Source organism: Crocodylus porosus, unplaced genomic scaffold, assembly GCF_001723895.1.
Source record: "Crocodylus porosus isolate Cpor-Errol unplaced genomic scaffold, CroPor_comp1, whole genome shotgun sequence".
Lineage (NCBI taxonomy): Eukaryota > Metazoa > Chordata > Crocodylia > Crocodylidae > Crocodylus > Crocodylus porosus.
The window spans coordinates 17,969,777-17,976,642 of record NW_017728910.1 but is presented as its reverse complement, the minus strand read 5'-3'; the positions used below and the strand labels follow the sequence as shown (position 1 = coordinate 17,976,642).

General features: G+C 43.6%; 1 long non-coding RNA gene across 1 annotated transcript in view; it reads left to right on the top strand.

Annotated features, from left to right (window-relative positions):
- Positions 1-470: 470 nt before the first annotated feature.
- Positions 471-6,866, top strand: part of LOC109308701 — a 9,003-nt gene continuing 2,607 nt past the window's right edge. The window contains exons 1-3 of the long non-coding RNA XR_002100684.1: positions 471-569; positions 3,846-3,979; positions 5,692-5,773. This is a non-coding gene — a long non-coding RNA (uncharacterized LOC109308701). The remainder of the gene's footprint in view (positions 570-3,845; positions 3,980-5,691; positions 5,774-6,866) is intronic.

Sequence of the window (6,866 nt, the reverse complement as noted above, 5' to 3'; positions counted from 1 at the left end):
TGATCTCATCTGTTCTGGGAAGCTAAGCAGTTGTGGTCCTGGCTTAGCGGCTGGACGGGAGACCGTCATGGAGTTTCAGGAACCTATGAAACAAGCAAAGAATTTGTAATTAAACATGTGGTAGATGGGGGGCAAGGTCTTGTTTATTCCCCTTACTGGAACTGAGGGAGGGGGCTGAGAGAGAGAACTTAATCAGCAAAAGTTTGTGTCACTACCCCGTAAGGCACAAAGCAATTATGCAGCACCTTAAATGAGAACGCTACTGCTTTTTTGAATGTCCCAGTATAATCTCAAAAGCTGTAGTCTGCCTTTTCCTATTTACTTTATGTGGAAAAGCAAAAGATTTTTCACATCTGAGCTTCAAAGGTTAAAACTAGTGAAGTCAGCAGTAAAATATGTGAATTTAACCTTTGGCTGTTACTATGTAAACCACTTGGTTTCACAATGTTTGCACTGGAATGACTGAAGGCTTATATTTTTCCACTTGTCGCAATCATATAAGCTGGGGGGAGAAAAAAAGAGGATTGCAAATGTGGCCTTTCACTTCCATCTGTGGGGTCAGGCACTGGGTAAGAAATGTTTTCATGACAATCTAAATACAAATAACTTGAACTTTTCCACGGTCTTTTCGTAGACTCTGGAAAATCCCCCAGCCGTGTCCTAGGAGCTGGGGGAGAGAGGCTTCTCGCAGTGATGAAGAAGTACCTGGAGTTTTCCGTTGCTTTCATGCAACCAGTTCTGGCAGAAGGGTTTGCTCTTTGGTGGGCAGCCCCCACATCGCCCTGCACAACAACTTGGGGAAATACCAATAAAGAGAATGCCACAGAGGGACCCCTGCCCCACCATCCCCATGAGCTTCCTTCAGTGTGAGAGAGTAGTCAGGCCTTGGAAAACCAGAGGCAAAGGTTTAGTTCAGTAAGGTCATGTCTAAGCTGCAAACTTACTGTGTCTGGCAACAACACCCTCAGATACACCGCGCTTCTCTGCAGGCGCGGCCCTGCTCCGGAAGCAGCGCTGCACTGTCACGGCATGCTTAGCAACCTGTCCTTCTGGTGAGGGGGTCAGGCACACATCACAGCGGGGCACGTTTGGGGGCACTCTGCCAAACGTGGTCGATTTGTAGTCTAGACACGGCTTGAATATCATTGCTTGTGAAAAAACACACTTTTTAAGTCCATTACCACTTATGAGTAGGGGCTTTTCTAATTCACGGCAGCTACCTCCAGATTTCACAGTCCTGGCCCAGTGCCAGGCACCGATTTTGTGGCCGTGTAGTACCCTGCCCAGCTCTGATTGGTCAAGGGGCCCTGGAGGTCCTTCCCCTCCCTGGAGACGGACAGAAGGCCATCTGTTAATCACCGGGGAGGGGCAGGACTTCTGGGGCCAGGTGGCCATCTGTCAATCTCTGGGGAAGGCTGGGACATCTGGGGCCCCATGGCCAATCAGAGGCATGGGCGGGGCCTGCCATACCCTGCCATAAAAATCTCCCTTGTGTCTCCCCTCCTCTGTCTCCTCCCATGCTTGAGGATGCTAAGGCTTTGTGCCCTTTTCTATTTTTCCAGTGCCCCCTCCCCCCATTTCCTTTGTACAAGGCTCTCCCCAAACATGATTTGCCCTGAGCCCCATCTGAATTGGGTTTTTGTGATTGCTCCAAAGAGAGCCAGATCTTATACGCCCACCCACAACTCCCCCTTAGTCTTGGATAGGAGTCTCAGGGTGCATTGACAAGTGCCATTAGGGGACAGCAATAAACTGTGGAGTTTATTGCTCTGCAGTTTACTTCCCCCAGGAAGCTCCCAGGTGCACATCTGCATGTGTGCCTGGATCACAGCAGGTCCTGCTGGAACGAGGCCTGGGTGGTCCCCCTACTAGCCCGCGGCTGCTCCAGCTGGGCTCATTGCGCTGCAGAGCAGCTGGTTAGGGCACAAGGGAGCACCAGTGTGGGGCTAGCTGGCAGGCAGCTCCAGCATTGAGGCACCCTTGTGCCCTAGCCAGCCAGTCAGCATCTACACGGGCATTGCTGTGCCTGAAAAAACCCCATAGCAGGGTAGTACTTGTAAATACTTCTTTCTCTTACAAGTACTACCCTGCTGAGCAATTTATTTGTTTTGTGTGCCCTAATAGGGGTGCACGTATAGCTGCTGAGGTATTACTGCACAGTTAATTAGTCGACTGTGCAGTAAATGTTTTGAGTAGATGCGCCCTCGGTGCTTCTGTATTGGGACAGGCCGTTAATCACATAGGGAACGGAGGCACACAGGCATGATATTTCCTTTCTCTTGCCCACCGTCTTTTGTATTGTTGCTATTTTTCTATGTAGATATATAGCACAATATAGACATGATCTCAGCTAGGCACCGTAGGTATTGCTGTTAATGCAAAATATATATTAATGAGGCAAGGATTTTGTGGGGAGGGAGCGGTGATATGTTTTACTGGACCAACTGCATGCTTGGAACAGTTAGACAGCTTTCCAGTGCAAGATATATTTTGGGTGACCTGATGGGAGGATCTTGCATTCCAAAGCTTGTGTAACTTTCTTCCAACTACGCAATTAATCCAATAAAAGCTATCGCCCATCCCAAATTTGTTGCCGCTCATATAATTCCTGGACCATTGTGGCTACAACATCACCCTGATGCTACCAATAAATATTAATATAATTGGCATTGACAGCTCTCATAACAGAACCAAAACTGGTCGTTAGCTTTCGTGGTTAGTTCTCTGTAGCTAACAGACATCTGCAACTTCTAGTGTTTTCACTGAGCTTGCTATTTTGCTCATCAGCTTTCCTTGAAAAAGTAAAATTTTAGCTCACTTGATTCCAAAGAAAAGTTCAAAATCTGAGATGTGGGACCTAGAACATCAAAAACCTGAAGCCCGCCCCCTCCCCCCCCGTCACCACAGCTGATTTCTTTATTTGCTATAAATAAATAGCTTTAAAGTCAAACTCATGCTTTTTATGGAATGGAATTGTGATTTTTGGTGCTTTGAGGTTAGCGATCGGGGTGGTGCCAACCTCTTACTGGTGTGGGGGCTGGGCTGGGGCTGGTCTCAGCTGGGTGGGAGGCTCCACCCCTCCCAGTGCCACTGCCACAACCCGCCCGCCTCTGCTCCCACCTGCTCTGCACCCAGCTCCCCCACCAGGAAAAGGCTGGCACGTCCCAAGCCTCACCTGCGTATGGCGGGTGGGCAGCAGGGGCAGCGCTCGGAAGGGGCGGCTACGGGAGGGACTAAGGAGAACTTTGGCATGGCGATACCTCCCCCAAGCTTCTCCTAGCACCACCCCTGTTAGTGATACTGGGTGGCTAACAAAGGTATAAATAGCTAGATACAATTTTGCAATGATTAAGGTAGAAAATGGAAACAATGGCAACCAAAATTAAGGTCCACACTTCCTAAGACGGAGAACATGCTAAACAGAAAAGTTACATCTCTACATTACCACCCAGGGCTTCCCTTTCACAGCTGAAGCAGGGATTTTTGCAAGGTTTTTGTCTTCTCTTCTATTTACATTCTCTGCTTGCCTAATTATACAAAGTACCCATCAGTTTACAATGCTAGATACATATTATACAGTTTCTTATGAAGTGTATTTGTTATGCAAATTGCTGTATTTCATTATGTTGGCTGTTTATACTTATTATCGTAGGAAAGAAAGGTCCTTGGGTCTCTTTACCAAATTTAAATCCCTAAAAAGGCTGGTTTTTGGTGGGTGTGAAAACACAGTATGTAGATGTGTCCAAGATAAAAATGGAATAGCTGATAGAGAATTCTTACATCTAATGCTCTATTTGGAATTGATTTATCACCATGTAAATCTGATTGTTGTGTTAATTGGGCAGAAAATGGATATGATGTGACATGACCAGTATCATTTTGCCTGCATAATTTGGAGCTTGATAGAAAAATTGTTGGTGAGCGATAAAGAAAAGGACCTGCAATTGGAAGGGAATGGAGAAAATGGGAAAATACGTATGTAAGTGCAATTATTCTTGTTGCCACTGTCAATTGGACGTGTAATGGAGATTTTCCCAATTTAATTGTGTTTTTTATAAAATCTATATCTAGATAATAATCACCCCAGTGTATCCCAATGGTGGGGCTTTTGTGGCGGGGCATCTTCCAAAATATATTCTTATGGGTGTCTTCTTCAATGCCTGAGACCAAAATATCCTTTTTAGACCCCCTTAACAACACTTGGGCCCTTTTATCCAGGGTCCACAGAAGAGGAAGTCAGCTGCTGTAGATTCATTAAAAAAAAAAAGGTGGGGGGGGGGGGGTTAGACACATAGGGCCAGAGTCTTACAGATATTCAGGTGTCTAAAGAAAGCCAACAGGCACTTAAGGCTCTCATTTTTTATTGGGGGGGATTAGATATCTAAGCATCTAATCCCACTAGAAGTCTTGCCACATATATAGACACCTACACAGTTTTAAAATCTGACCCTTAATCCTTCTGTGCTAAAATTCCCCCATTTATAAAATTTTCTTAGACATAAGTAATATATAATCCTACATAACTCATGCACATGCATAATGTTAATCACTTAAATAATTGGATTGTGAGCAGGTACTGTCTTTTTGTTAAGTGTGTGTACGGTAAAATGTATGCCAACTCCTCAATACAAAATAAATAATTAGTAACAATAAATCCCTTGAGGGCCCAGATTCTTTTACCATTTACACAGCTGTAGCTAATAGCAAAATTTGCCTGGGGCTCTCCCATTGGTCTTAGCTCTGTGTTTAAATTTACTGCTCTAGGAAAGTTTTGTTATGCAGCATGGCTGCCTTGTACAACAGTAAGGATGGCAGTAACATTTGACATGTAGCAGCATTTGTTGTTAGAAAGAATGGAAGAGTGGGGCTCTCTTTCTTTAAGCAGTATATGTTGAAATGAAGAAATACAACTGAATTGGGATTGCAAATTTAACAGTGTCTTGTTGGAGTTTATTATTAGTGTTGATTAGTTTTGTGGTTTCAGTTTTTCAAGTGTGTCACTGAGTGATAAGAAACGTGCACAGATGTGATTTGATTAGGGCCAATATGCAAGTCCGAGGGGAGGAGGAGCGTGCTAAGAGGGGAAGATGGAGGTCGGTTTTTGCTTGGTATTATCTAATCACCAAATAATTTCTTTGGTATCATTTTACAGACAGCCAATATGAGTTGCATAATTTAAAGCAGTTGTCTTCCTCCAGGGGTTGTTTTCAATTACGTGATGATATTTTTCCAGCTGATTTACACATTTTTAGTTAAGAACAGGAGTGGACTGTATTGCTTGGATTGGGAAGCAGTGCTTCCTCTCACTGAAACACCTGGTTTGCAATTATCAATATGAGATATTGGGTCGTTAAAGGAGGCCAACCTATTTTGGAAAAAAAAACATGTAATTTTTCACTTTTGGACTAATCTCTAATTGATCCATATTGAGTTGAATTCTGCCATAACTGAATGTTGAGGTGGTAAAGATTTTAAGTAAAAAAATGCCACCTGTTTTTGAGACCCAGTTCTATAAATGCTAGTATGTAAATGTGATCTCAGAGGGTTCATTAGAGATACTTAGATGAATGAATTTACTTATGTGCATAAGTATTTCCAGGTTTGGAGCTTTGATTTCCAGCTGTAAGTCAAATATCAAAAGGCTTTGCAAGATAACCTGGTTTTTATTTCATTTATTTCATTATTTTGTAGGCTCAGCTTGTTTGGGTGGGGTGTGGGATGGACTTCTGAACTTTGGGATGCTTCTCCAGACTGGAATATGGAAATGTTTGAGGTTTGTACTTTCATAAATGCATCTACAGTTATTCCACTGGCTGGAGACAGAAAAGGAACTGTGTAAACAGTATAGTATTTCCCCTAACTGATAAAAAAAATAAAATAAAATAAAATAAAATAAAATTATAAAAGGATATACGAAAACTGGGAGAAAAGGCAAATAGAATTGGTCCCTAGAGATGGGTAGGCTGATGATCAGAATTCTGCTTTAAATGGGTAACATTAATGACCACAGTTTATTCTGTAGCTATACATCTGATACTCCCAGCTTCATTTTTCAAGACATTAAAGTAGGGAGAAATTCAGTGAACTATCAACTTCAGACTTTCATGCTGCAAAATTAATTGACCAGCTAATTGGTAAGTGACTCACAAGTGATTGGTTCCCCTCTCTGTGACCAGAAATGAAGGGGTAGCCAGACGTAAGACTAGAATTTCAATCAAAGGCTCTTAGGCATATATAGCAATACATTTTACCTTGTTCCAGCATAGACTGAACAGCAAAGTAATGAGCTGAGCTGTGGTCCTGGATGATCACAAGTGGCAGCTCTGGCATGGCTAGTAGAAATCAACACGTAGGGGACCTTTTCCCCAGAAGATCTCTGCTTTCCTCCGAGAGAGCAACCAGCTTGCTTTGAATCTGGTAAACGTGGGAGAGTTGCACTCTCTGCTAAGTTGGCCTGTGTTGAAGGGGGTTGTATTGGTTCAGCGTGAGAAGGCAAAACAAAGATGCCTTGATAAAACTGGTTTCTTTTTTCATAGTCCATTTTTTTAAAGAAAGGTTCCCTCAGCTAAAATAGGGGCTTGATTATGCTTTCATAAGGTGCCATAGAGTGGGCCAATAGTTTTTCAACCAAACATTTTCCACTGGAAACATGTTGATTCACTCTTAAGGCAAACTGCCTTCAGCCACCTCATTGTAAACCTCAGGGCTAGGGAGAGAGATTACACATAGACGAGTTTCATAGATTTCATAGACATCAGGGCTGGAAGGGACCTCGGGAGATCATCGAGTCCAGCCCCCCGCCCAAAGGGCAGGAAGTCAGCTGGGGTCATAGGATCCCAGCAAGATAAGCATCCAATTTGCTCTTG